Consider the following 27,607-nt stretch of genomic DNA (forward strand, 5'->3'; position numbering starts at 1 on the left):
TTCATACAAGGCATTTTGAAATTGGATCAACTACTTCTTCAAGTATCTACCTGAAGAAGATCATATGCATTACCAGGACCTTTACTCATTCAACGTATTTTGGAATTGGGTTGACTCCTTCTTCAGGTATTAGAATCTGATCAACTTTTTCAGATATGTACCTGAAGAAACGCATATATATTTCCTGGATCTTTATTCATACAACGCATTCTGGAATCAAATTGACTCCTTGTTTAGATAGCTACCTGAAAAAGATCATATGCTTTACCAGGATCTTTATTTATGCAACGTGTTTTGGAATAGGATCGACTCCTTCAGGTATCTACCTGAAGAAGTTCATATGAGTTATCAGGATATTTATTCATAAAACACGCATCAGAATTGGATTGACTCCTTTTTGTGATTTCCAACTGAAGAAGAGCATAGGCGTTACCAGGATCTTTAGTCATAGAATGCATATCAGAATCGGATCGACTCCTTATTCAGGTGGATACCTGAAGAAGATGATATGCATTACCAGGATCTTTATTTATACAATGTGTTTCTGAATCAAATAGACTCCTTTTTCAGGTGTCTACCTGAAGAAGAACATATGAATTACCAGGATCTTTATTTATACAAAGCATTTCGGAATCCGATCGTCTCCTTCTTCCGGTATATACTTGAAGAGGAGCATATGTGTTAGATGGACTTTTACTCATAAAACGCATTTTGGAATCGGATCGACTTCTTCAGGTATTTACCTGAAGAAGAATATATGCGATATCAGGATATTTATTCATACAATGCATTTCAGAATCGGATTGTCCCCTTCTTCAGGTATCTACTTGAAGAGGAGCATATGTGTTAGATGGAATTTTACTCTTACAATGCATTTTGGAATCGGATCGAATCCCTAAGGTATCTACCTGAAGAAGAATATATGCGATACCAGGATATTTATTCATACAATGCATTTTGGAATCGGATCGACTCCTTTTCCAGGCTACCTGAATATGGAGGTAATCCGATTCCGAAATGCGTTGTATGAATAAATATCATGGTAACTCAAATCCAGTGTCAGCATTTCTTGGTAGCGCCTGTGAATCATCGCTCCAGTTTTTCTTTCAGATCCTTCATAACCATTATTTACGAGAAGGAAAATACTGGAAGGAGACAAAGCTCAAAATAGGGTCTTATCTGGGTAGCAATATTAACAGAAATGCATAAAATGTGCCCACCTGATTGGGTTGTTTGCACACAACCACAAGTAGATGAATGCATAAAAAGAAAAATCAAATCGGTTATTCTGCGCTGCCGTGAAAAAATGGAGAATGCCAATCCAGTAGTAAGTGGTTTATTTGTCAACGCGTTTCAAAGTATACAATTCCTTCATCAGGACGACCACCAGAAGAAGCAGTTGTATACATTGAAATGCGTTGACGAATAAACCACTTACAACTGGATTGGCATCCTCCTCCATTCTTTCACGGCAGCACTGAATTAACCCATTTGATCCTTCTTTTTATATAATCATTATTTACACAGACTGGAAACCTCTTTTCCTCTTGTGTCTTGAAGAAATTCCTTTGATCCGCTGCACATTTACATCCCAGTCCAGCCCCAGCCATCCAAATATGCCAAAATATTTACTGAAATTATAGAATATTCCATCCAGACAATAATATTTCCCTACAATGGACATAATAGCATCCATAAAATTGTAAGGAACACAAGAGACTTGTGAAGAACCAAGATCCTTCAAAAGCATCTTCAAAAGCTGTCAACCAGGTCCGTAATCTGAACTGATGAGGCAAAAAAAAAGGGACAAGTTCAGATGAGGGCCTCTGGTTTGGTTGATAAGCCCAGCCATGTTTCAGGCTTTATATAGGGTTGGGCTTTGATTTATAAGGAAGCTACCTATAAGGATCGCTTTCTTCTTTTTAATGTTCTCCTATGTCAGTCCCACCTCTGGCCCTACTCTATCCAAAACATGGAACATTAAATCATGGCTATCTTGACCCCCAATGTGTCAGTTTAAGAAGACTTTGTGAAGAGACAAATATTTGTCAGCTTTGTCCACATATAAAATCGGAATAATCTTCTAAAGAAATCTATGTAAAACTCCGCAGAGCATTCGATCTTCATAGGATCTTGGAGACGTGAGATTACGTCATGCAACACATTCCACATCCCCTCATCTTCTTGCAGCATCCGCAGCAGAAGATACAGATACCCAACACGGAGCGTCTTTCCCGGGAAAGCAACAGATCTTGAAGAGAGATGAACCCCTAGTGATAAAGAGAGGGAAAACAACTTGTATTTAGGCACAAAGCTTATCAATTTGGAAAGACTAAACTAATCATCCATTATGTTTTGTTTGGAGAAATACGATAAGAAGAGAAAGCTAACATTTTAATACTGCCCCCTATGTACAAGAATATAACTACTATAATACTGCTCCTATGTACAAGAATATAACTACTATAATACTGCTCCTATGTACAAGAATATAACTACTATAATACTGCCCCTATGTACAAGAATATAACTACTATAATACTGCCCCTATGTACAAGAATATAACTACTATAATACTGCCCCTATGTACAAGAATATAACTACTATAATACTGCCGCTATGTAAAAGAATATAACTACTATAATACTGCTCCTATGTACAAGAATATAACTACTATAATATTGCCTCCTATGTATAAGAATATAACTACTATAATACTGCCTCCTCTGTACAAGAATATAACTACTATAATACTGCCCCCTATGTACAAGAATATAACTACTATAATACTGCTCCTATGTACAAGAATATATCTACTATAATACTGCCCCCTATGTACAAGAATATAACTACTATAATATTGCCCCTATGTACAAGAATATATCTACTATAATACTGCTCCCTATGTAAAAGAATATAACTACTATAATATTGCCTCCTATGTAAAAGAATATAACTACTATAATACTGCCCCTATGTACAAGAATATAACTACTATAATACTGCTCCTATGTACAAGAATATAACTACTATAATACTGCCCCCTATGTACAAGAATATAACTACTATAATACTGCTCCTATGTACAAGAATATATCTACTATAATACTGCCCCCTATGTACAGGAATATAACTACTATAATACTGCCCCCTATGTACAGGAATATAACTACTATAATACTGCTCCCTATGTGCAAGAATATAACCACTATAATACTGCTCCTATGTACAAGAATATAACTACTATAATACTGCCCCTATGTACAAGAATATAACTACTATAATCCTGCCCCCTATGTACAAGAATATAACTACTATAATACTGCCCCCTATGTTCAAGAATATAACTACTATAATACGGCCCCTATGTACAATACACTAACTACTATAATACTGCCCCCTATGTACAAGAATATAACTACTATAATACTGCCCCTATGTACAAAAATATAACTACTATAATCCTGCCCCCTATGTACAAGAATATAACTACTATAATACTGCCCCCATGTTCAACAATATAACTACTATAATACGGCCCCTATGTACAAGACACTAACTACTATAATACTGCTCCCTATGTACAAGAATATAACTACTATAATACTGCTCCCTGTGTACAAGAATATAACTACTATAATACTGCCTCTATGTACAAGAATATAACTACTATAATACTGTCCCCTATGTACAAGAATATAACTACTATAATACTGCCCCCTGTGTACAAGAATATAACTACTATAATACTGCCTCTATGTACAAGAATATAACTACTATAATACTGCCCCCTATGTACAAGAATATAACTACTATAATACTGTCCCCTATGTGCAAGAATATAACTACTATAATACTGCCTCTATGTACAGAATATAACTACTATAATACTGCCCCTATGTACAAAAATATAACTACTATAATACTGCTCCAATGTACAAGAATATAACTACTTTTATACTGTCCCTATGTACGAGAATATAACTACTATAATACTGCTCCTATGTACAAGAATATAACTGCTATAATACTGCCCCTATATACAAGAATATAACTACTATAATACTACTCCTATGTACAAGAATATAACTACTATAATACTGCTCCTATGTACAAGAATATAACTACTATAATACTGATCCTATGTACAAGAATATAACTACTATAATACTGCCCCTATGTACAAGAATATAACTACTATAATACTGCCCTTACGTACAAGAATATAACTGCTATTATATTGCCCCCTATATGCTTAATAGTCAGAGTACATATTCCACCTCTTTTTCATGTGTTTTACATCTAGGTGTATTTGCTTACTGATCTGTGCATTCATTTTCATACGTGTCTGCATGCTTAGTGGAACAATACAGTAGGATTATACAATTGGTGTATGTATACCGTACATTGCAGCCGGCCAGTATAATGGATTAGTCTATGGTAAGTAGTTTTTCCTCTCCCCATGTACCAGTATGATATACACTGGCTGCTGTTCAGTGGAGCAGATGGCGCAGGGATGGGTTTATTCATTACATTTCCCATGGCAGAAGAAGGATAAAATTCAAGTTTTGAAACAATGGGCAATCTATCGGTCAGAGCATTATCCCGGCTTCTCCACTGTCCTCATTTTACATTTACATCATCAAATGCAGAATTTTCTTACTGTTGTTTTTACAATAATTTTCTACATAGTGCCAGTTCTGCCTCTCTGGGACCCCGCGCTCGCTGCACACAATCCCTCATGTCTCATCGTCGTCTTGCTGCATTTAAATTATTGTGCCAATAAATACATTGGGGTCTGTGGGATTTACAGGAGATGCCAGGCGTGCCAAAAACAAGGAAGAAAAGTTTTTCAGATTTAGAGGTGGATCTATTACACTGGATGATTTCCTGTGCTGGCATCCCGTAAATAAATATAAATAAATTTTAAAGGGATCACCCCCTAATTAGGGCTTTCTTAGTGGGGTACGAATACCCTGTCTTGTCCTATACCTATTAGGTAAGTCAGAAAGCTCAAATTTTTGTGGAACATTGAAAAAATTACTATTTCCAGTAGACTGACCCAGCCCAGGAGGAACTTCAAATTAACAAGGAAGTGTCTAGTTTGACACCTTTTTACTTAACCCAATAAAAATTAATAATGAGATGTCTAACTTGGACCCCTTCTTTATATTTAACCCAATAAAACATACTATATTTTATAATACTAAATTGTCTATGAGATCAAGCTGAAATAGGCCCTCTTTGTCCATGGGCCCCATTGTATCTACATAAGCTTTGGTTATGGTCTAGCTTTTGAGGTCAAAATATATAATTGGAGAACAGATACCCTGTTTTGACTTATACCATTTAGGTAAATCAGAAAGCTCAAATGTTTATGGAAGATTGACAAAATTACTATTCCCAGTAGTGTGACCCCGCCCAGGATTAACTGCAAATTAACAAGGAGGTGGCTAATTTGGACACCTTTTTACTTAACCCAATAAAAATTAATGAGGAAGTGTCTAATTTGGACATCTTTTTATTTAACCCAATAAAACATCCTATATTTTATATATTGATTATAACATGAAAGCCAAAGCCATTACCAAGTAAGAAATATAGATGACAACTACAAGCTTGACACAAGCACCAGGATCATGACTGAACACTCACAACAATAGGTCTTGGTCTTTTCTTAGTTTTCTAACATTACAGCACCTGTGAAGACCACATCCTTTCAGGGGAGTAACTATAGTGGATGCAAGTATTGCGGTTGTACCTCAACCCTATATGGGCCCTAAAGAGCTCTTTAGTCTCATATAGAAAGACCAATAGTATTAAGACCCATGATAATGGAGGGCTCTGTTTTAGATTTTACATTGAGGTCCATGAACGTAAAGCTATGGAACCACAACATCTACTAAATTGGATATGAGATCAACCAGAAATGGGCCCTCTTTGTCCATGGGTCCCATTGTATCTACATAGGCTTTGGTCGTGGTCTAGGTTTTAAGGTCAAAATATAATCATCATTAGAGAACAGATACCCTGTTTTGACCTATACCTTTTAGGTAAGTAAGAAAGCTCAAATGTTTGCGGAACGAAGACAAAATTACTATTCCCAGTAGAGTGATCCCGCCTATGAGGAACTACAAATTAATAAGGAGGTGTCTAATTTGGGCACCATCTTTTTATTTAACCCAATAAAACATCCTATCTTATATATCTTGTTTATAAAATGAAAGCCAAAGCCATTACACAGTAAGAAATATAGATGACAGCTATAATAACGGGGGCCCCTTCAGGAGCTGCTTGACACAAGCACCAAGATCATGACTGAACACCCACAACAATAGGTCTTGGTGGCCTTTTCTTTGTTTTCTAACATTACAGCCCCTGTGAAGACCACATCCTTGCAGGGGAGTAACTATAGTGGATGCAAGGGTTGCGGTTGCACCTCAACCCTACACGGGCCCTAAAGTGCCCATTCCCTCATATAGAAAGACCAATAGTATTAAGACCCATGATAATGGAGGGCTCGGTTTTAGATATTGCATTGAAGTCAACGAACTTAAAGCTATGGAATCACAACATCTACTAAATTGGCAATGAGATCAACCTGAAATGGGCCCTCTTTGTCCATGGACCCCATTGTAACTACATAGGCTTTGGTTATGGTCTAGGTTTTGAGGTCAAAATATATCATTGGAGAACAAATACCCTGTTTTGACCTATACCTTTTAGGTAAATATGAAAGCTCAAATGTTTGCGGAACGTTGACAAAGTTACTATTCCCAGTAGAGTGATCCCCCCCATGAGGAACTGCAAATTAATAAGGAGGTGTCTAATTTGGACACCTTCTTTTTATTTAACCCAAAAAAATCTTATATATCTTATTTACAACATGAAAAGCCAAAGCCCTTACAAAGTAAGAAATATAGATGATAATTGCAATAATGGGTCTGCTTGACACGAGCACCAGGATCATGACTGAACCCCCACAACAATAGGTCTTGGTGCCCTTAATTATTTTTTCTTTTTTAACATGACAGTCATGAACCAGTGAAGACCACATCCTTGCAGAAGAGTAACTATAGTGGGTGCAAGCATTGCAGTTGGATCACAGCCCTACATGGGCCCTAAAGGGCCCTTTGGTATCATATAGAAAGACCAATAGTATTAAGACCTATGACAATGGAAGGCTCTGTTTTAGATTCTGCATTGAGGTCCATGAACCTAAAGCTATGCCACCACAACACCTACTAAATTGGATATGAGATCAACCTGAAATGGGCCCTCTATGTCCATGGGCACCATGGCATCCACATGGGATTTGGTGATAGTCCAGGTTTTGAGGTCAAAATATAGAGGTGGGTTCAGTACCATATAGTGAATGAGCTGAAGAGGAAGGGGAGCAATGTACAGACTGAGCTGAGCCAAATGCTAGCTTGAAAAAAACGGAAATGGAACTAAGAGATGGACATTCACTTTAAGAAAGACATTTTCCTGGTCTCTGAATCTGTAGCAGTGTGTTAACCATATAACACTACACAATACCCTGCAGTAAGGCTCAGTTTAGTGGTGGTGGCCTTTTTTCAGTGGCAGCCAAGGGCATGCATAGGGGAGGGTATATGGGTAATGACAATTGAGATCCCGTGTGGGGAAATTTGCTGCATTGAAACTTTCTTATATAAAATAAAGAAGTTGTATAGAATAGTCGGTTAACCACTAAATTCCCAAAGGAGCTTAGGTTCACTGCCGAAACTAATCTACGTTCTGGGATTGTCCCTGGCTTGAGGTTTATAGTGCGGCGCTCACCTAACTGGATTATTATGGAAATCGGTGGCTGATTTGCATACTCGTCCTGTTCTCATTAATTCTCTCATGCCAAGAAGTAGAGGTTCCAGTCTACACAATTCCATTCCTGCCCTGTAGCCGTTCACTGTGTGACGGAGCAGTCATTTGTAATGTGTCCTCCACCATCGCCATCATGCCTGCCGCCGAGTAATTCTTGACATTTTTTTTTTCCTTGCATAATCTATAGCACTGCTCTTAGCAATATTAAATCTATCCTGCAAATGGACGATACTAAAAAGTCACCGACTGATTGAGTTTTAGTATCCTTCGAGAAATGGAGTTAGTGCACGACCATTGACCACAGCATTGACCCCAAACTAAGCAACGTATACACACCAGAAGAAGCAGACTGCAGAAAACAGATGACTGGAAGATTGTAAAACAGCCAATAGGAGGTGTAATACTAGATCACAGCCAGTAGGAGGTGTAATACTGGATCACAGCCAGTAGGAGGTGTAATACTGGGTCACAGCCACTAGGAGGTGTAATACTGGATCACAGCCACTAGGAGGTGTAATACTGGATCACTGCCAGTAGGAGGTGTAATACTGGGTCACAGCCACTAGGAGGTGTAATACTGGATCACAGCCACTAGGAGGTGTAATACTGGATCACAGCCAGTAGGAGGTGTAATACTGGGTCACAGCCACTAGGATGTGTAATACTGGATCACAGCCACTAGGAGGTGTAATACTGGATCACAGCCAGTAGGAGGTGTAATACTGGGTCACAGCCACTAGGAGGTGTAATACTGGATCACAGCCACTAGGAGGTGTAATACTGGATCACAGCCACTATAAGGTGTAATACTGGATCACAGCCACTAGGAGGTGTAATACTGGATCACAACCAGTAGGAGGTGTAATACTGGGTCACAACCACTAGAAGGTATAATACTGGATCACAGCCACTAGGAGGTGTAATACTGGTTCACAGCCACTATAAGGTGTAATACTGGATCACAGCCACTATTATTATTATTATTATTATTATTTATTATTATAGCGCCATTTATTCCATGGCGCGTTACATGTAAAAAGGGGTATACATAGCAAATACAAGTACAATAATCTTGAACACAATGTGACAGTGACTGGTACAGGAGGAGTAAGGACCCTGCCCACGAGGGCTCGCAATCTACAAGGTGTAAAACTGGATCACAGCCACTATAAGGTGTAATATTGGATCACAGCCACTAGGAGGTGTAATACTGGTTCACAGCCACTAGGAGGTGTAATAGTGAGTGACAGCCACTAGGAGGTGTAATAGTGAGTGACAGCCACTAGGAGGTATATTACTGGATCATAGTCACTAGGAAGTGTAATGTTGGGGCACAGCCACTAGAAGGTGTAATACTGGGTCACAGCCACTAGAGGTGTAATACTGGGTCACAGCTACTAGAAGGTGTAATGCAGGGTCACAGCCACTAGGAGGTGTAATACTGGATCACAGCCACTAGAGGTGTAATACTGGATCACAGCCACTAGGAGGTGTAATGCTGGGTCACAGCCACTTGGAGGTGTAATGCTGAATCACATCCACTAGGAGGTGTAATACTGGTTCACTGGCACTAGGCGGTGTAATACTGGGTCACAGCCACTAGGAGATGTAGAACTGAGTCACAGCTTCTAGGAGGTGTAATACTAGGTCACAGCCACTAGGAGGTGTAACACTGGGTCACAACCAATAGAGGTGTAATACTGGGTCGCAGTCAATAGGAGGTATAATGCTGGATCACAGCCACTAGGAGGTGTAGAACTGGGCCACAACCTCTAGGAGGTATAATACTGGGTCACAGCCACTAGGAGGTATAATACTGGGTCACAGTCACTAGGAGGTGTGATACTGGGTCACACCCACTAGGAGGTGTAATACTGGGTCACAGCCACTAGGAGGTGTAATACTGGGTCACAGTCACTAGGAGGTGTAATACTGGGTCACAGCCACTAGGAAATGTAAAACTGGGTCACAGCCACTAGGAGGTATAATACTGGGTCACAGTCACTAAGAGGTGTAATACTGGGTCACAGCCACTAGGACGTGCAATACTGGGTCACAGCCACTAGGAGGTGTAATACTGGGTCACAGTCACTAGGAGGTGTAATACTGGGTCACAGCCACTAGGAGATGTAATACTGGGTCACAGCCACTAGGAGGTATAATACTGGGTCACAGTCACTAGGAGGTGTGATACTGGGTCACACCCACTAGTAGGTGTAATACTGGATCACAGCCACTAGGAGGTGTAATACTGGGTCACAGTCACTAGGAGGTGTAATACTGGGTCACAGCCACTAGGAAATGTAATACTGGGTCACAGCCACTAGGAGGTATAATACTAGGTCACAGTCACTAGGAGGTGTAATACTGGGTCACAGCCACTAGCACCTGCAATACTGGGTCACAGCCACTAGGAGGTATAATACTGGGTCACAGCCACTAGGAGGTGTAATACTGGGTCACAGCCACTAGGAGGTGTAATACTGGGTCACAGCCACTAGGAGGTGTACTACTGGGTCACAGCCAATAGAGGTGTAATACTGGGTCACAGACACTAGAAAGTCTAATACTGGGTCACAGCCACTAGGAGGTGTAATACTGGGTCACAGCCACTAGGAGGTGTAATACTGGGTCACAGCACTAGGAGGTGTAATACTGGGTCACAGCCACTAGGAGGTATACTACTGGGTCACAGCCAATAGAGGTGTAATACTGGGTCAAAGACACTAGAAAGTCTAATACTGGGTCACAGCCACTTGGAGGTGTAATACTGGGTCACAGTCACTAGGAGGTGTAATACTGGGTCACACGCACCAGGAGGTGTAATACTGGGTCACACCCACTAGGAGGTGTAATACTGGATCACAGCCACTAGGAGGTGTAATACTGGGTCACAGTCACTAGGAGGTGTAATACTGGGTCACAGCCACTAGGAGGTATAATACTGGGTCACAGTCACTAGGAGGTGTAATACTGGGTCACAGCCACTAGGAGGTGTAATACTGGATCACAGCCACTAGGAGGTGTAATACTGGCTCACAGTCACTAGGAGGTGTAATACCGGGTCACAGCCACTAGGAGATGTAATACTGGGTCACAGCCACTAGTAGGTATAATACTGGGTCACAGCCACTAGGAGGTGTAATACTGGGTCACAGCCTCTAGGAGGTGTACTACTGGGTCACAGCCACTAGGAGGTGTAATACTGGGTCACAGCCACTAGGAGGTGTACTACTGGGTCACAGCCAATAGAGGTGTAATACTGGGTCAAAGACACTAGAAAGTCTAATACTGGGTCACAGACACTTGGAAGTGTAATACTGGGTCACAGCCACTAGGAGGTGTAATACTGGATCACAGCCACTAGGAGGTGTAATAGTGGGTCACATCCACTAGGAAGTGTAGAACTGGGTCGCAACCTCGAGGAGGTATAATACTGGGTCACAGCCACAAGGAGGTGTAATACTGGGTCACAACCACTAGGAGGTGTAATACTGGGTCACAGCAACTAGGAGGTTTATTACTGGGTCACAACCACTAGGAAGTGTAATACTGGATCACAGCCACTAGGAGGTGTAATACTGGATCACAGCCACTAGGAGGTGTAATACTTGATCACAGCCACTAGGAAGTGTAATACTGGGTCACAGCCAATAGAGGTGTAATACTGGGTCACAGCCACTAGGATGTGTAATATTGGGTCACAGCCACTAGGAGGTGAAATACTGGATCGCAGCCACTAGGAGGTGTAATACTGGATCACAGCCACTAGGAGGTGTAATACTGGGTCACAGCCACTTAAAGGAAGCCATCCCAATAACAGAAAAGCAGTCTTATAGGGAACTGCTATGTATATTATTTTCTAATTGACTACAAGTTCAAAAATTATTATAATAGGACATATACATGAATGAGGTGGGACCTTGATACTTTACTTCAACTTTACTTTACTTCAACAACTAACGTTCAAAATAGTTCAGAAACCTGTGGTTCAACTTCACAACATCTATAAGGGAAAATTCTTAGTGAAATGTATCGTATTTGTCACTAATCTGGCCAAGTCCCACCCCTGGGGAATCATCAATTTATCTTTATAAGCACAATTCCTTGTTAGTGAAATCTTTTTGAAGTTAAGACACGTTAAATAGTACAAAGATATTGAATACACTCAATTACAGGGTTTTCTTATCAAGAAAGAATCTTTTCTTAAAACAACCATCCCAACAATCAATAGGTCTGGTTCCTGGAATCTCTCACAACTTACACTTATACCAAGATGTCACCATGCTTCTTATTAGTAGCTCTAATTACATTTATGCCACTAATGTTCTCAAGTCCCACCCTTGAGGAAACACATTCTGTGTAATGCCGGTATGGTCAACCTGACCATAACAAAATTATACTGATCTGTATTGAAATATCAGGATGATTCCATATTTTCTTTTGGAAGGTCTAGTATAAATTAATTTATGACCATATTCTGCCCAAGTTCCACCCCAGAGGGAACATATATTATTATGTATAATTCCTCATGGTCAGTCTTCCTAACCCAATCAGAAATACTAAGTTTGGTCGTCCCACCAAGGTAAGGTCATACTTTCTAAGGGAAAATTCTTAGTGAAATGTATTTGTCACTAGTCTGGCCAAGTCCCACTCCTGAGGAATCATCAATTTATCTATATGAGCACAATTCCTTGTTAGTCAACTCTTTTTGAAGTTAAGACACTTCAAATAGTACAAAGATATGGAATACACTCAATTACAGGGTTTTTCTTATCGAGAAAGACTTTTCTTTAAAAGAAACCATCTCAGCATTCACTGGGTCTGGTTCCTGTGCAGCATGGCACGGGGCAGTAGCCATGGGCGACGTACTCGTCTGTTGCGCCCTGACACGTTACATGAAGGTGGGGGTCCTAGCTGGGTGTATGGACTTGTGCTGTGAGGGCTCTACACCCATTCAAGCCCCATATAACCAATGTTGGTGGTTTACCAGGACCAGGTGTTTCACAATTCATTGAGGGAGACCACTAGTTAAAAATAAACTTTTTACTGAACGGGAACTTGGCACGGAATTTATACAAGAGATAGCAGGTACACATTCGTATTCACTTTTGCTCCAGATCTCGCTATCTCTTCCTTTCAGTCTCCTCTCACCTCAGTGACACCATAGAATGTGGCACTGCTCACAATGAACCTTAGGTTCTCTTTCTATGCACTCCAGACCCTATCTGACTCTCTGATCAGAAAATTGTCACTTACCCTTCAACCTACCCCCTCCCACTCTGGGCTAGTCCCAAACATTACCTCTAACTATCTCTACTGTCAAACTACGCACATCATCATTATTACTAACACCTTTAACCCACATCACAGTTCACATTACATCACATAACATTATACTTGTTTCTTCAAGGGGGAATGTGAAGAGTATGTCCATCTCCTTACACCTGGAACCTCTTACAACTACATACTGGTCACGCAAATAAAAGGCCAGCCATGTATTACATGGATTGGTCAGGTTAACTAGCGTAGGGGAAATTCTTACTTAGTGGCTCTCGTCTCTGGCCTGTAGCGTCCCATATGGGAATGTCCCTTTTTGGCATCCATATGACCCTATTTGGCATACAGAAGGGGTTTGTCTTAAAAGAACAAACCAGCAACTTTATAACATTGTTCTCAATCTCAACTATGGAAATCGAGCCTCTAAGGCGTCAAAACTGGCTACATTTAAAGGATGAAGAATTGACATTTGGCTATGGCTTGAGGGACCATGGACTGACCATAAAACATGGACATCTCAAAAGATTGTCCATGGATAAATATGCAGAATGGTTTCAGAAATGTATTATGAACCCATACTTCACTTTTTTTTCTTTTGACACCACTTAAAAACCCATAAATATTTAAAAAATAGAAAAGCAATTATATTGTATAGAGTGCGCGGCTGATATCACCTCCTGGTGCACATTACGGAGGAGATATCTCCACTCGGCACCCGCTGTATTGTCCTGTAACTGAATTCACAGTATTTGCATCTGTAGTTTTGCAATATTTATATGTTTTAAGCAGATTCAATAAAACTGATCTACGGTCTTATACGGTCGGAGACAGGATGGTATGTTGCATCTGGGACATAATTCATCCACTAGTGGAAGAATCCACCGCCAGAAAACTCTGCGGAGACAAATTAACATGTTTATCACTTAGCACAATTTCAGAGTCTGACTGGAGGGATGAGAAATATTGGAAATATCTACGGATCCCGCTAGAAACTCATATTTATAGGAAAGGAAGTGTAAATAGATCTCAAGGTATAAAGAATATTCGGAAGATTGAGGTGCAGCAAGCAAGACCTCTGCAAGCATCATAGGAAGCTTGTTCATAGACTACGTCATGGAGATCTTCTCGGTGACCCAGATTTATAAATCTTTTCTTCTTTGGTATCTGGAAGAGACACAGGCTGCTAATGGTGGACCGACATCTAAAGCTGGTAGAGAAGACAAATATATAGCTTAATTTCCTATTGTACAGGTTTTTTTATATGAAAAAAATGTAAGGGGTTGTAGAGTCCAACAGGAGGAATTATTACTGGCCAATATGGACAGGACCACACATGGAAGACAACAGAATCGGATCTCGCTATCTCTTCCTTTTGGTCTCCTTTCACCTCAGTGACACCCTAGAATGCAGCACACATGGAAGACAACAGAATCGGTGGGAATAACTCAGCTAATTCCAGCATAAAGAGTTTAGAGCACCGTGTCATAATTCTTTAATAAAGATTTTTAAACTCTCAAAATTAAATTCTTTATAATTGATAATGGGGTACAGGATAATGACACTGACACTCGGGGTACAGGATAATGACACTGACACTCGGGGTACAGGGTGATGACACTGACACTCGGGGTACAGGATGATGACACTGACACTCGGGGTACAGAATAATGATGCTGACACTTGGGTACAAGATAATGACTCTCAGGGTACAGGATAATGACACTTGGGGTACAGAATACTGACACTCGGGGGACAGGATAATGACACTGACACTCGGGGTACAGGATAATGACACTGACACTCGGGGTACAGGATAATGACACTGACACTTGGGGTACAGGATAATGATGCTAACACTCGGAGTACAGGATAATGACGCCGAAACTCTGGGTACAGGATACTGACACTCGGGGTACAGGATAAAGACGCCGACACTCTGGGTACAGGATACTGACACTCAGGGTACAGGATAATGACTCTGACACTCGGGGTACAGGATAATGACACTGACATTTTGGTACAGGATAATGACACTGACACTGGAAGTACAGGATAATGACACTGACACTTGGGTACAGGATAATGACACTGACACTAGGGGTACAGGATAATGACGCTGATACTCGGAGTACAGGATAATGACACTGACACTCAGGGTACAGGATAATGACACTGACACTCGGGCTACAGGATAATGATACAGACACTTGGGGTACAGGATACTGACACTCGTGGTACAGAATAATAACTCTGACACTCGGGGTACAGGATACCGACACTCGGGGTACAGGATAATGACTCTGACACTCGGGGTGCAGGATATAGACATTGACGCTCGAGGTGCAGGATAATGACGCTGACACTCGGAGTACAGGATAATGACACTGACACTCGTGGTACAGGATAATGACACTGACACTCGGGGTACAGGATAATTACACAGACACTTGGGGTACAGGATACTGACAATCGTGGTACAGAATAATGACACTAACACTTGGAGTACAGGATACTGACACTCGTGGTACAGGATAATGACTCTGACACTCGGGGTACAGGATAATGACTCTACCACTCGGGGTACAGGATACTGACACTTGGGGTACAGGATAATGACACTGATACTCGGGGTACAGGATACTGACACTTGGGGTATAGGATAATGACTCTGACACTCGGGGTGCAGGATATAGACATTGACACTTGAGGTGCAGGATAATGACACTGACACTCGGGGTACAGGATAATGACACTGACACTCGGGGTACAGGATAATGACACTGACACTTGGGGTACAGGATAATGACACTGACACTCGGGGTACAGGATAATGACACTGACACTTGGGGTACAGGATAATGATGCTAACACTCGGAGAACAGGATAATGACGCCGAAACTCTGGGTACAGGATACTGACACTCGGGGTACAGGATAATGACGCCGACACTCTGGGTACAGGATACTGACACTCAGGGTACAGGATAATGACTCTGACACTCGGGGTACAGGATAATGACACTGACACTTGGGTACAGGATAATGACACTGACACTTGGGGTACAGAATACTGACACTCGGAGGACAAGATAATGGCACTGACACTCGTGGTACAGGATAATGACACTGACACTCGGGGTACAGGATAATGACACTGACACTCGGGGTACAGGATAATGACGCTGACACGCGGGGTACAGGATAATGACGCGCGACACTCGAGGTACAGGATACTGACACTCGGGGTACAGGATAATGACTCTGACACTCGGGGTACAGGATAATGACACTGACACTCGGGGTACAGGATAATGACACTGACATTTTGGTACAGGATAATGACACTGACACTAGGGGTACAGGATAATGACGCTGATACTCGGAGTACAGGATAATGACACTGACACTCAGGGTACAGGATAATGACACTGACACTCGGGCTACAGGATAATGACACTGACACTCGGGGTACAGGATAATGACACAGACACTCGTGGTACAGGATAATAACTCTGACACTCGGGGTACAGGATAATTACTCTGACACTCGGGGTACAGGATAATGACACTGACACTCGGGGTGCAGGATATAGACATTGACACTCGAGGTGCAGGATAATGACACTGACACTCGGAGTACAGGATAATGACACTGACACTCGTGGTACAGGATAATTACACAGACACTTGGGGTACAGGATACTGACACTCGTGGTACAGAATAATGACACTGACACTTGGAGTACAGGATACTGACACTCGTGGTACAGGATAATGACTCTGACACTCGGGGTACAGGATAATGACTCTACCACTCGGGGTACAGGATACTGACACTTGGGGTACAGGATAATGACACTGATACTCGGGGTACAGGATACTGACACTTGGGGTATAGGATAATGACTCTGACACTCGGGGTGCAGGATATAGACATTGACACTCGAGGTGCAGGATAATGACGCTGACACTCGGAGTAAAGGATAATGACACTGACACTCAATGGTACAGGATAATGACACTGACACTCGGGGTACAGGATAATGACACAGACACTTGGGGTACAGGATACTGACACTCGTGGTACAGAATAATGACACTGACACTCGGGGTACAGGATAATGACTCTGACACTCGGGGTACAGGATACTGACACTTGGGGTACAGGATAATGACACTGACACTCGGGGTACAGGATACTGACACTTGGGGTACAGGATAATGACACTGACACTCGGGGTACAGGATACTGACACTTGGGGTACAGGATAATGACTCTGACACTCGGGGTGCAGGATACTGACACTTGGGGTACAGGATAATTACTCTGACACTCGGGGTGCAGGATATAGATATTGACACTCGGGGTACCGGATAATGACACTTGGGGTACAGGATAATAACACTGGCACTGGGGGTGCAGGATAATGACACTGATACTCGGGGTACAGGATAATGACACCGACACTAGGCAGTTGGGATCTGACGTGTGGGAAGAGTTGTATTTCAGACGGTATAACAAGGATTCTTTGCTCTTTATTGCCGGTTGGGGATGATCTTGGTTCTCTTCGGTAATAACATGAATAATTACTCACTGCATTAACATTTACGGAGTTTGTTTAGAAAAAGCATCAGAAAACCAGTGTGATGACCTCGGAGGTGCGCACTCAAGGCATTCTTTCTTTAAATTAATGTAGACAGGCTGTGAGATGCCAGGTCACTTCCAACAGTAATGTCAAAATCAGCCATGACGACATGGAGGCAAATCGACGGCAAAACTTGGAAAACTGGTGGTAACAACGACTGTCAGAGGGTGCAGTGAAAGACTTTGATCAATCTATCTCTGATATGTAACCACCAAGTTCATACCCGAGTTCGGAGTTTGAGGGTAAAAGTCAACATGAAGCCATCATGAAGCCTACAGAAGTAGAAGTCCATGTTTTGGTGCTGGTTATGGTCTCAGGGATGGTTCTTCAAAGTGTTTATTTCATAGTTAAATAGGAATATGGAGTTTAATTGGTTTTTATTACTATATATAAAGTGATTGTCTCACAGGTAGAAACAAGTCATCTCTACTGTTCCCGTTGCTAGACAGATGGATGGAGTCAGATACATTGCTCGTCACCTCCATAACAACAAGCATCACTTGTCTCATGTTGTATCTGGATATTCTTGGCCATGTTCTCATTCCGAGCATCACACATTATATTTTCAGATTAACCTGCCCAACAGCCAAATATCCCTGGAAATTATATTCAGTCGTGTTGTCAACAGCGTATGAGGGATATTCACACATTCATGGAAACTCATGAATATTTGACGGAGGAGACGAGTCTTTCCAAGGAGGTACTGTGTATATACAGAAGAAATATCGAGGTAGATTTACTAATTCTAACTTGGATTGGACAGTCTGAAAATCCAGAAAATTTATATAGTGGCTCAGGCTGTAGGATAAATTTGGAGTATATTAATAGACAACTTTGTCAAAAGTTGGTCTAGAAAGTTTGGAAAAGTGTTGAGTGCTCCAAAATCTTGCACCTAAATTTTGGTGATCCATATTTTCTGCCAGTTCCTCTGCCTGCCTTACTTCCATGTCTTTAAGAAAATACAGAATGTTCTCATTCTTGGGGAAATGCTTCAATTATGGGAGAAACGATGGTGACTGTTATGCACACGTCCGGACTGACTGGCGTGTGCATGTTTAGTGATCCCACTGGACCATGAACCGGAGAGTGCCTGGAGGAGCGTAACTAAGTATCTACCCGATCTGACCAAGGTCGCACGACGGCTAACGACGCCAGTGCACCAGGGAGGAACCGAGCAGAGGGACCAGGTGCTACTCCAGGTCAGACCCTGGACACGGCTGTTGACCCACAACAGAGAATACAGGAATAGGCAGGTTAGGCTGGCACACTGACTGGTGGGTATAGGCAGGCACAGCTGGAATGCAGACAGGCGGGCACTGGTAAGCACGACTGGTATGCAGGCAGGGGTTACTGGCAAGCACGGCTGGAGTGCCGACAGGGAGGCACTAGCAGGTTGGAGCACAGACTGGATAAGGTCCAGTACAGACTGGGACTCAGGAACAGAACCAATGCGGTAGACAAGCAGAGCAGAGCGAGATCGCTGGAGCGGTGAACAGGAGCAGAGCAGAGCGAGATCGCCGGAGCGGTGAACAGGAGCAGAGCAGAGTGAGAACCACCAGAGCGGTGAGCAAGGCAGAGCAGGCAAGAACCGCCGGAGCGGTGAGCAAAGGCAGAGCAGAGGGGACAGGGTTCTGTTCACACGGAACAGAGTGGAAGGGAAAGGCAGAACCAGATACACACAAGATACTAGCAATGAAGCAGCGAGTGGACTCTAAACTCACAAACGGAAGTACAGTGACAACGAGTAGGAGTTAGGTGCAGGTTCAGACTCTGCAGAAAAAGGGAAGGTACGGACACAGAAAAAAACAGGAAACAGGCTAGGAGAGTGTTCAGACAGGAACTGAGTGTTCAGACAGAAACTGACACTGCAGCGAGATACAGGAGCGAGTCTGGGTATGCGGCCCCCAGAAAAGGCGGAACGAACAGGCTAGGAGTGTGTTCAGACTGGCCTGGAAATACAGCCTCCAGGAAGGCGGACAGACAGGCAAGAAAACACAGACAACAGGTCTAGGTATGCGGCCCCTAGAAGGCGGGACGAACAGGCTAGGATACAGTTCAGTCAGGAACTGCTACTGAAAGAGATACAGGAGCCAGTCTGGGAATACAGACCCCAGAGTGGCGGAAACAGACAAGAACAGAAAAGGACCTGGCACATTCAGAGTCTAGCAGCACACTGAATGATAGCGTTGCTCAGGCATCAGCTACCAGGTGAAGCTGGTTTAAATATCCAGTGATTGACAGGAATAGGCTGAGGACGCATTAGGGGTGTGCCCACAGCAGCTACAAGAAACAGGAAGTGACCGGGCCGCCGCCCTAAGCAGTCAGAACAGAGACAAACAGACAGCATGGAAAAAAGCCAGGTTAGCAGACTGGACTGATGAACAAGTTTGCGATCTTGCATAGTGGGAGATGGTGCCCTATGCAAGAACGCTGCCAGGTATGCTACAGTGACATAATAATAAAATCTATAATTGTGGCCATGAATTGTCAGACTGTAGACGATGGTCATCCAAGTGGTGCCATGAAGCTCATGGAGCTAATACATAATGGCTTAGCATGCCTTTACCATGGGAAAACAATGATTTGTTACGTTAAGTTATTAAAATTGCTCAAGTTTGATTGTGCAGTTTGCAGCCTTTTTCACGTTTTCAATTTTTCTTTTGTGGGAGTTTCTCTCTCTATATAGGCTAAATGGGAGGACTGTGTCTCTCCCGGTAATATACAGTAGGGTGGTTATGAGATATATGTCTCTCCTGGTAATATAGGCTGGTTATTAAGTCTATGTCTCTCCAAGTAATAAAGGCTGGATTTGAGATCTGTATCTCTCCTAATAATATAGGTTGGTTATGACGTCTACAGTTGTGCTCAAAAGTTTACATACCCGGGCAGAATTTTTGCTTTCTTGGCCTTGTTTCAGAGAATATGAATGATAACAAAAAAAACCTTTTCTCCACTCATGGTTATTGGTTGGGTGAAGCCATTTATTGTCAAACTACTGTATTTTCTCTTTTTAAATCTTAATGACAACCAAAAACATCCAAATGACCCTGATCAAAAGTTGCATACCCTGGTGATTTTGGCCTGATAACATGCAACGAATTTGACACAAATGGGTTTGATTGGTTACTAAAGGTAACATCCTCACCTGTGACATGTTGTAACGGGTCTGGGAGGCGGAACCTCTGAGCAACTATACAAGGGGGCGGTCCTTGTAAGGAAGCGGGTGGCTCCCAGGGAAGACGGGCAGGTAATCACGGCAAGTGACAGGGACAGTCTCTGGGTAGAAGGGCAGGTAGTCACGGCAAGTGACAGGGACAGTCTCTGGGTAGAAGGGCAGGTAGTCACGGCAAGTGACAGGGACAGTCTCTGGGTAGAAGGGCAGGTAGTCACGGCAAGTGACAGGGACAGTCTCTGGGTAGAAGGACGGGTACTCACGGCAAGTGACAGGGACAGTCTCTGGACAGGCAGGTGGTCACGGCTAGTGACGGCAGAGCCTCCAGGTAGGCTAGCAGGCAGGTAGCATGTGAGCGCTCCTAGGTGAGCAGGCGAGAGTCTCTGGACAGGCAGGTGGTCACGGCAAGTGACAGCGGAGCCTCCAGGTAGGCTAGCAGGCAGGTAGCAGATGAGCAGACAAGAGTCTCTGGACAGGCAGGTGGTCACGGCAAGTGACGGCGGAGCCTCCAGGTAGGCTAGCAGGCAGGTAGCAGATGAGCGCTCCCAGGTGAGCAGACAAGAGCCTCTGGACAGGCAGGTGGTCACGGCAAGTGACGGCGGAGCCTCCAGGTAGACTAGCAGGCAGGTAGCAGACGAGCGCTCCCAGGTGAGCGGGCAGGCTGGTCCATAGACAGACTGACAGGTGTCGGAAGGCAGACCGTCGGACCGCAGGCTTGCAAGCAGGTAAACGGATATCTGGCAGGTATCAAGCAGGAATCTGGCAGGTGACTGGCAGGTAACAGGCAGGAATCTGGCAGGTGACTGGCAGGTGACAGGCAGGAATCTGGCAGGTGACTGGCAGGTAACTGGAAACGGGACCTGAGGGCTGAAGCAGAGTGAAGGCTTTGCAACAACATTGCTCGGGCACCTCCATTTTGGAGGAGGTGCCTTATATATGGTGAAGTCCTCCGGCCATTGGCCGGGGACTCCTTAGGGCGGCGCGCGCGGCCCCTTTAAGAGAGGGGGAGCGCGCGCGCGCCCTAAGCACCGTGGCCGGGAAGCAGCGCGCGCTGCCAGCAGAACGGGAGGAAGACGCCGGGCACAGAGCGGAGAGGTGAGGGGAACAGCGTCCCTGCCTAGCAGGAGGCAGGGACGCCGACGCTACACATGTTTGCTTGTAATCAGTGTGTGTGCATAAAAGCTGGGTGAGTTTCTGGGATCCAGACAGACTCTTGCATCTTTCATCCAGCCACTGACATTTCTGGATTGTGAGTCATGGGGAAAGCAAAAGAATTGTCAACGGATCTAAGGGAAAAGGTAGTTGAACTGTATAACACAGGAAAGGGATACAAAAAAATATCCAAGGAATTGATAATTCCAGTCAGCAGCGTTCAAACTGTGATTAACAAATGGAAAATCAGGGGCTCTGTAAAAACCAAATCATGGTCCGGTAGACTAACCAAAATTTCAGCCACAACTGCCAGGAAAATTGTTCGGGATGCAAAGAAAACCCCACAAATAGCATCAGCTGAAATTCAGGACACTCTGAAAACTAGCAGTGTGGCTGCTTCAAGATGCACAATAAGGAGGCACTTGAAGAAAAATGGGCTGCATGGTCGAGTCGCCAGAAGAAAGCCATTACTGCACAAATGCCACAAAGTATCTCAACTACAATACGCCAAACAGCACAGAGACAAGCCTTAAAACTTCTGGAACAAGGTAATTTGGAGTGATGAGACCAAAATTAAATTTTTTGGCCACAACCATAAACATTACATTTGGAGAGAGGTCAACAAGGCCTATGATGAAAGGAACACCATTCCAACAGTAAAGCACGGAGGTGGATCGCTCATGTTTTGGGGATGTGTGAGCTACAAAGGCACAGGAAACTTGGTAAAAATGGAAGGAAAGATGAATGCAGCACGTTATCAGTAAATACTGGAGGCAAATTTGCACTCATCAGCCCGGAAGCTGCGCATGGGACGTACTTGGACGTTCCAACATGACAACGATCCAAAACACAAGGTCTGTCATTGGTTACAGCACAGCAAAGTGAAGGTTCTGGAGTGGCCATCTCAGTCTCCTGACCTCAATATCATTGAGCCACTCTGGGGAGATCTCAAGTGCGCAATTCATGCTAGACAGCCCAGGAATTTACAGGAACTGGAGGCTTTTTACCGTGAAGAATGGGCAGCTTTACCATCTAAGAAAATATAGAACCTCATCCACAGCTACCACAAAAGACTTCAAGCTGTCATTGATGTTAGAGGGGGCAATACACAGTATTAAGAACTGGGGTATGTGAACTTTTCATCAGGGTCATTTGGATGTTTTTTGTTGTCATTAAGATTTAAAATGAGAAAACACAGTAGTTTGACAATAAATGGCTTCACCCAACCAATAACCATGAGTGGAGAAAAAGTTTTTTTGTTATCATTCATATTCTCTGAAACAAGGCCAATAAAGGAAAAATTCTGCCAGGGTATGTAAACTTTTGAGCACAACTGCATGTCTCTCCCATTAATATAGACTGGATGGGAGGTTTGTGTCTCTCCCAGTAATATACAGTAGGTTGGTTATGAGATCTATGTCTCTCCCAGTAATATGGGCTAGTTATTATGTCTATGTCTCTCCAAGTATTATAGGCTGGATTCAAGATCTGTGTCTCTCCTAGTAATATAGGTTGTTTATGAGGTCTACGTCTCTCGCAGTAATGTAGGCTGAATTTGAGATCTGTGTCTCTCCCGGTAATATAGGTTGGTTATGAGATCTATGTCTCTCCCTATAAGATAGGCTGACTATTTGATCTATGTCTCTCCAAATAATATAGGTTGGTTATAAGGCCTATGTCTCTCTCAGTAATGTAGGCATAATTTGAGATCTGTGTCTCTCACGGTAATTTAGTCTGGATGGGAGGTTTGTGTCTGTCCCGGTAATATAGGTTGGTTATGAGGTCTATGTCTCTTCCAGTAATTTAAACTGGATGTGAGATTTGTTTCTCTCCCAGTAATATAGGTTGGTCATAAGGTCTATGTGTCGCCCGGTAATATATGGTAGGTTGGTTATAAGGTCTATGTGTTATCCAGTGATACAGGATTGATGTGAACTCTGTGGGTTTTAGTAGGCAATGTCATCATAGCTTCTATCCTGAACTACTTTACTCTTGTGCTTTCCTCCTTATCTACAGTCTCTTTTCTCTGCTTTCCTTGAGACAGTAAATATTTATTTATTCTCCCCTTCAGATCTATTTTCAACACTCTCCATCACCCTTCTGCTATCTCCAACACTGAGAGAAGGGAGGAGAGCAGAACGAGCCAGCAACAGGAGCTCTGATTTGTATCAGTTCTGCAAAGGAAGATAATGCTAGATAAAAGACAGATACTGAAACAGAAAAATAATAGATTTATTTTTAATAAAGACTATTTAGAAAGTTGGTTAACTTTGCATTTAAGAAGCAAATGAACAATTGCAAAAATTCTATGAGAAGGTGTACATTGCCCATAATGTCTTGTTGCTCATGGAGCTTTTCTTTAGTGTCATATAGCTTACGCAGCTCCTTGGATATAATGGTGCTTACCCTTACTGAAAGGGAGCTCATAAAACTTGTATTTTTGGTCATGCAACACATTAAGACTGGTCCTTAGTGACTGCTTATATGACACTTATCTTAAACACCATGAAGCTTATCTGTAGTGTTATCAAGCTCATGGAGGACATCTTTAATACAATAGAGTTCATTGAGCTGATGAATGGTGCCACAGATTTCATGAAAGTTGCTCTTTAGTGCAATGGAGTTTAGCTTCTTCAAGTTCATGAATCTTATTCTTATTACAATGAAGCACATGGAGCAGATGGGATTTGACTTTAGTACCATGAAGCTCATAGAATTTGTTCTTAGGATCATGGAGCTCAAGAAGCTTTTCCTTAGTGGCAAGGATACAAAAGATATTTTGCGTTATGCCATGTAGCTTATTAGGCTGGTCCTATGGACCACTGGGAGCTTGGATCTTGTCTTTATTACCATGTAAGTCGTGAAGGTTGTTCTTAGTGTCATGAAGGTCATTGAGCTGGACCTTATGGAGCCCATTCTTATTTTGGTCAAGCCTATGGAGCTTAAAGAGGTTGTCCACTACTTTTTCAATGATGACCTATAATACTTCCATCAGGCCACCGCCACCACCGATAACAGCTGATTGGCTTGGGGTGATGGCTGTTGGAGCCTGGCCGATTAGACATTGATGATCTATCCTAAGGAAAGGTCATCAATCAAAAAGTAGTGGACAACCTCTTTAAGTTTAGTGCCATAGAGCTCATGGAGCTTGACTTTACTGCCATGTAGATTTGGGACGCTATTCCAAGTCCATCAGGTAGATTGGCTGTAGGTTTACCCATGCTTTCGATCTTAACCATGCTTGATGGACCTAGGTCTTTTTTCAACCTACGTTACTATGATTGGGAGACAAACAATGACATACACACCAAATTGTCTTACAGAGAGTTTCATTTAACATGGAAGTGACCCATCACTCTATAGGACTTTTGGTTACATAATAAATTGCATAAGATATTACATAATAGCTACATAAGACAATAAATAATCTGATTAATAATTAAGACAATAGATTGATAAAATACAAATCCGTAATTGTATGGCCAGACTTTGTGATGCTCGAACTCTGCACTAGATATCATTGGAGACCATTTATCCTTGGCAGAAATAGCTGTTTGGACACGTCACACAAAAGGGGAATTTTATTCCCTCTTGCTCCAACAAAATCTCCCACTTCCTCGTGGTCAGTATTACGAAACAAAGATATCATGATAACTATTTAAGATTTCTGTATTTCTGGTTGTTTTTCTTTCTCTGCAATCCTTGAAGAAATGCAACTATTTCTTTCACATAGGTCATGGAGCTGATTGTTAGTGTCATGGGAGTCATTGACCTGGTCCAATGACCCTCTCCATATTTTGATAAAGCTTGTGAAACTTGACCTTGCAGATCACAGAGCTTGTCTTTAGGGTCACAGAGCTCATAGCGCAGTGCCGTCGTGGCATGGGTAATATGTAACTCGTCCTTATTGCCAAGTAACTCATTGAGCTTCTGCTTTATACCATTAAGCTCATGGCGTTATCCTTAGTACAATGAGGCTCTGAGAACTTTTCCTCATTGTCATGGAGCATAATATTAGTGGAAGGTATACCGGACCTTTTCTTTAGTGCCTTATAGCTTATTGAACTAGTCCTTAGTTCCATTAAGCCCATGGTGCCTATCTTAGGTGCCATGTGAGTAATGGAGCTATTCTCTACTGTCTTAAGTGCCATGGAGCTCATTGAGTAAAGCTGGCCTTACACATTAGATGACTGTTGGCCGAACGATGCTTCGGCCAATTGTTCTGCCAACAGCCATCTCTCCCATACACAAGAGCGCTCATTCGGCCGAACGCCGGCCACTTATTTCAGGGAGAACAATGCAATCAACAATCCAAAATCAGATATGCACAAGCACAATCAACATCTCCCCCCTACACATTAGACCATCAGTCGAACACATTGATGTTGGCGGGTTCAGCTGACTTTAGTCCTTATGTCCTTAGTGCCAGGGGTATCATGAAATTTATTCTTAGCGACAGATAGCTTATTGAGCTGGTCCTTACTTCCACTGGTCACATAATGCTCATCATTAGTGCCATATGTGCCATGGAGCTTGTCCCTACTGTCTTAAGTGCCATGGAGCTCACTAAGTAAGCGTTTAGTGCCAGGGATCTCATGGAAGAGACAGGTAGCTCATTAAGCTGGTCCATATTTCCACCTAGCTCATAGTGCTTATCTTTAGTGCCAAGTTGGCCATGGAGCTTGTCCTTACGGTCTTTAGTGCCATGGAGCTTACTGAGTAAGTGCCAGGGATATCATGGAAGAGACAGGTAGCTCATTAAGCTGGTCCATATTTCCACTGAGCTCATGGTGTTTACCTTTAGTGCCATGTTAGTCATTGAGCTTGTTCCTACTGTCTTTAGTGCCATGGAGCTCACTGAGTAAGCGTTCAGTGCCATGGGTATCGGGAAACTTATCTTTCGAGACAGGTATCTCCTTAAGATAGTCCTTATCTCCACCAAGTTCTTGGTGCTTATCTTTATCGCTGTGTTGGTTTTGAAGCTTGTCCCTACTGTCTTTAGTGCCATGGAGTGCACGGAGTAAGCTTTAAGTGCCAGGGGTATCATGAAACTTGTCTTTCGAGACAGGTAGCTTGTTAAGCTGGTTCATATTTCCACTGAGCTCATGGTGCTTATCTTTAGTGCCATGTTGGTCATGGAACTTGTACTTACTGTCTTTCGTGCCATAGAGCTCACAGAGTAAGTGCCAGGAATATCATGGAAGGGGCAGGTAGGTCATTGAACTTGTCCTTAGGGCTATTAATCTCTTGCAAATTGTTATGGTGCTATGTCCAGTAGTGCATGAAGCTTGTCTTTAGCACCATTGAGACAAGTCTACCCCTCCTAACATATAGAGAGCTTGACCTACAGGTGGATATGTTACCAGGGATCATAAATATCTGCCTATGTGTTGTTGCCCTGTTTACATGAAATAAAAATGAGATACAGCAATCTAAAAAGTGAGGAGGGAAGCAGTCTACAGCACTGGTGGACATGGACCAAAAAGAGTCCTTGTGCAGGTCCATTTCTCATCATAATG

General features: G+C 42.7%; 1 long non-coding RNA gene across 1 annotated transcript in view; it reads right to left on the reverse strand.

Annotated features, from left to right (window-relative positions):
• Positions 1-1,448: 1,448 nt before the first annotated feature.
• LOC141173006 (uncharacterized) overlaps positions 1,449-27,607 on the reverse strand; it is a 36,320-nt gene continuing 10,161 nt past the window's right edge. The window contains exon 3 of the long non-coding RNA XR_012252570.1: positions 1,449-2,270. This is a non-coding gene — a long non-coding RNA (uncharacterized lncRNA). The remainder of the gene's footprint in view (positions 2,271-27,607) is intronic.

This window comes from Phyllobates terribilis, unplaced genomic scaffold, assembly GCF_046119375.1.
Source record: "Phyllobates terribilis strain yellow unplaced genomic scaffold, ASM4611937v1 Scaffold_12__6_contigs__length_324123572, whole genome shotgun sequence".
NCBI lineage: Eukaryota > Metazoa > Chordata > Amphibia > Anura > Dendrobatidae > Phyllobates > Phyllobates terribilis.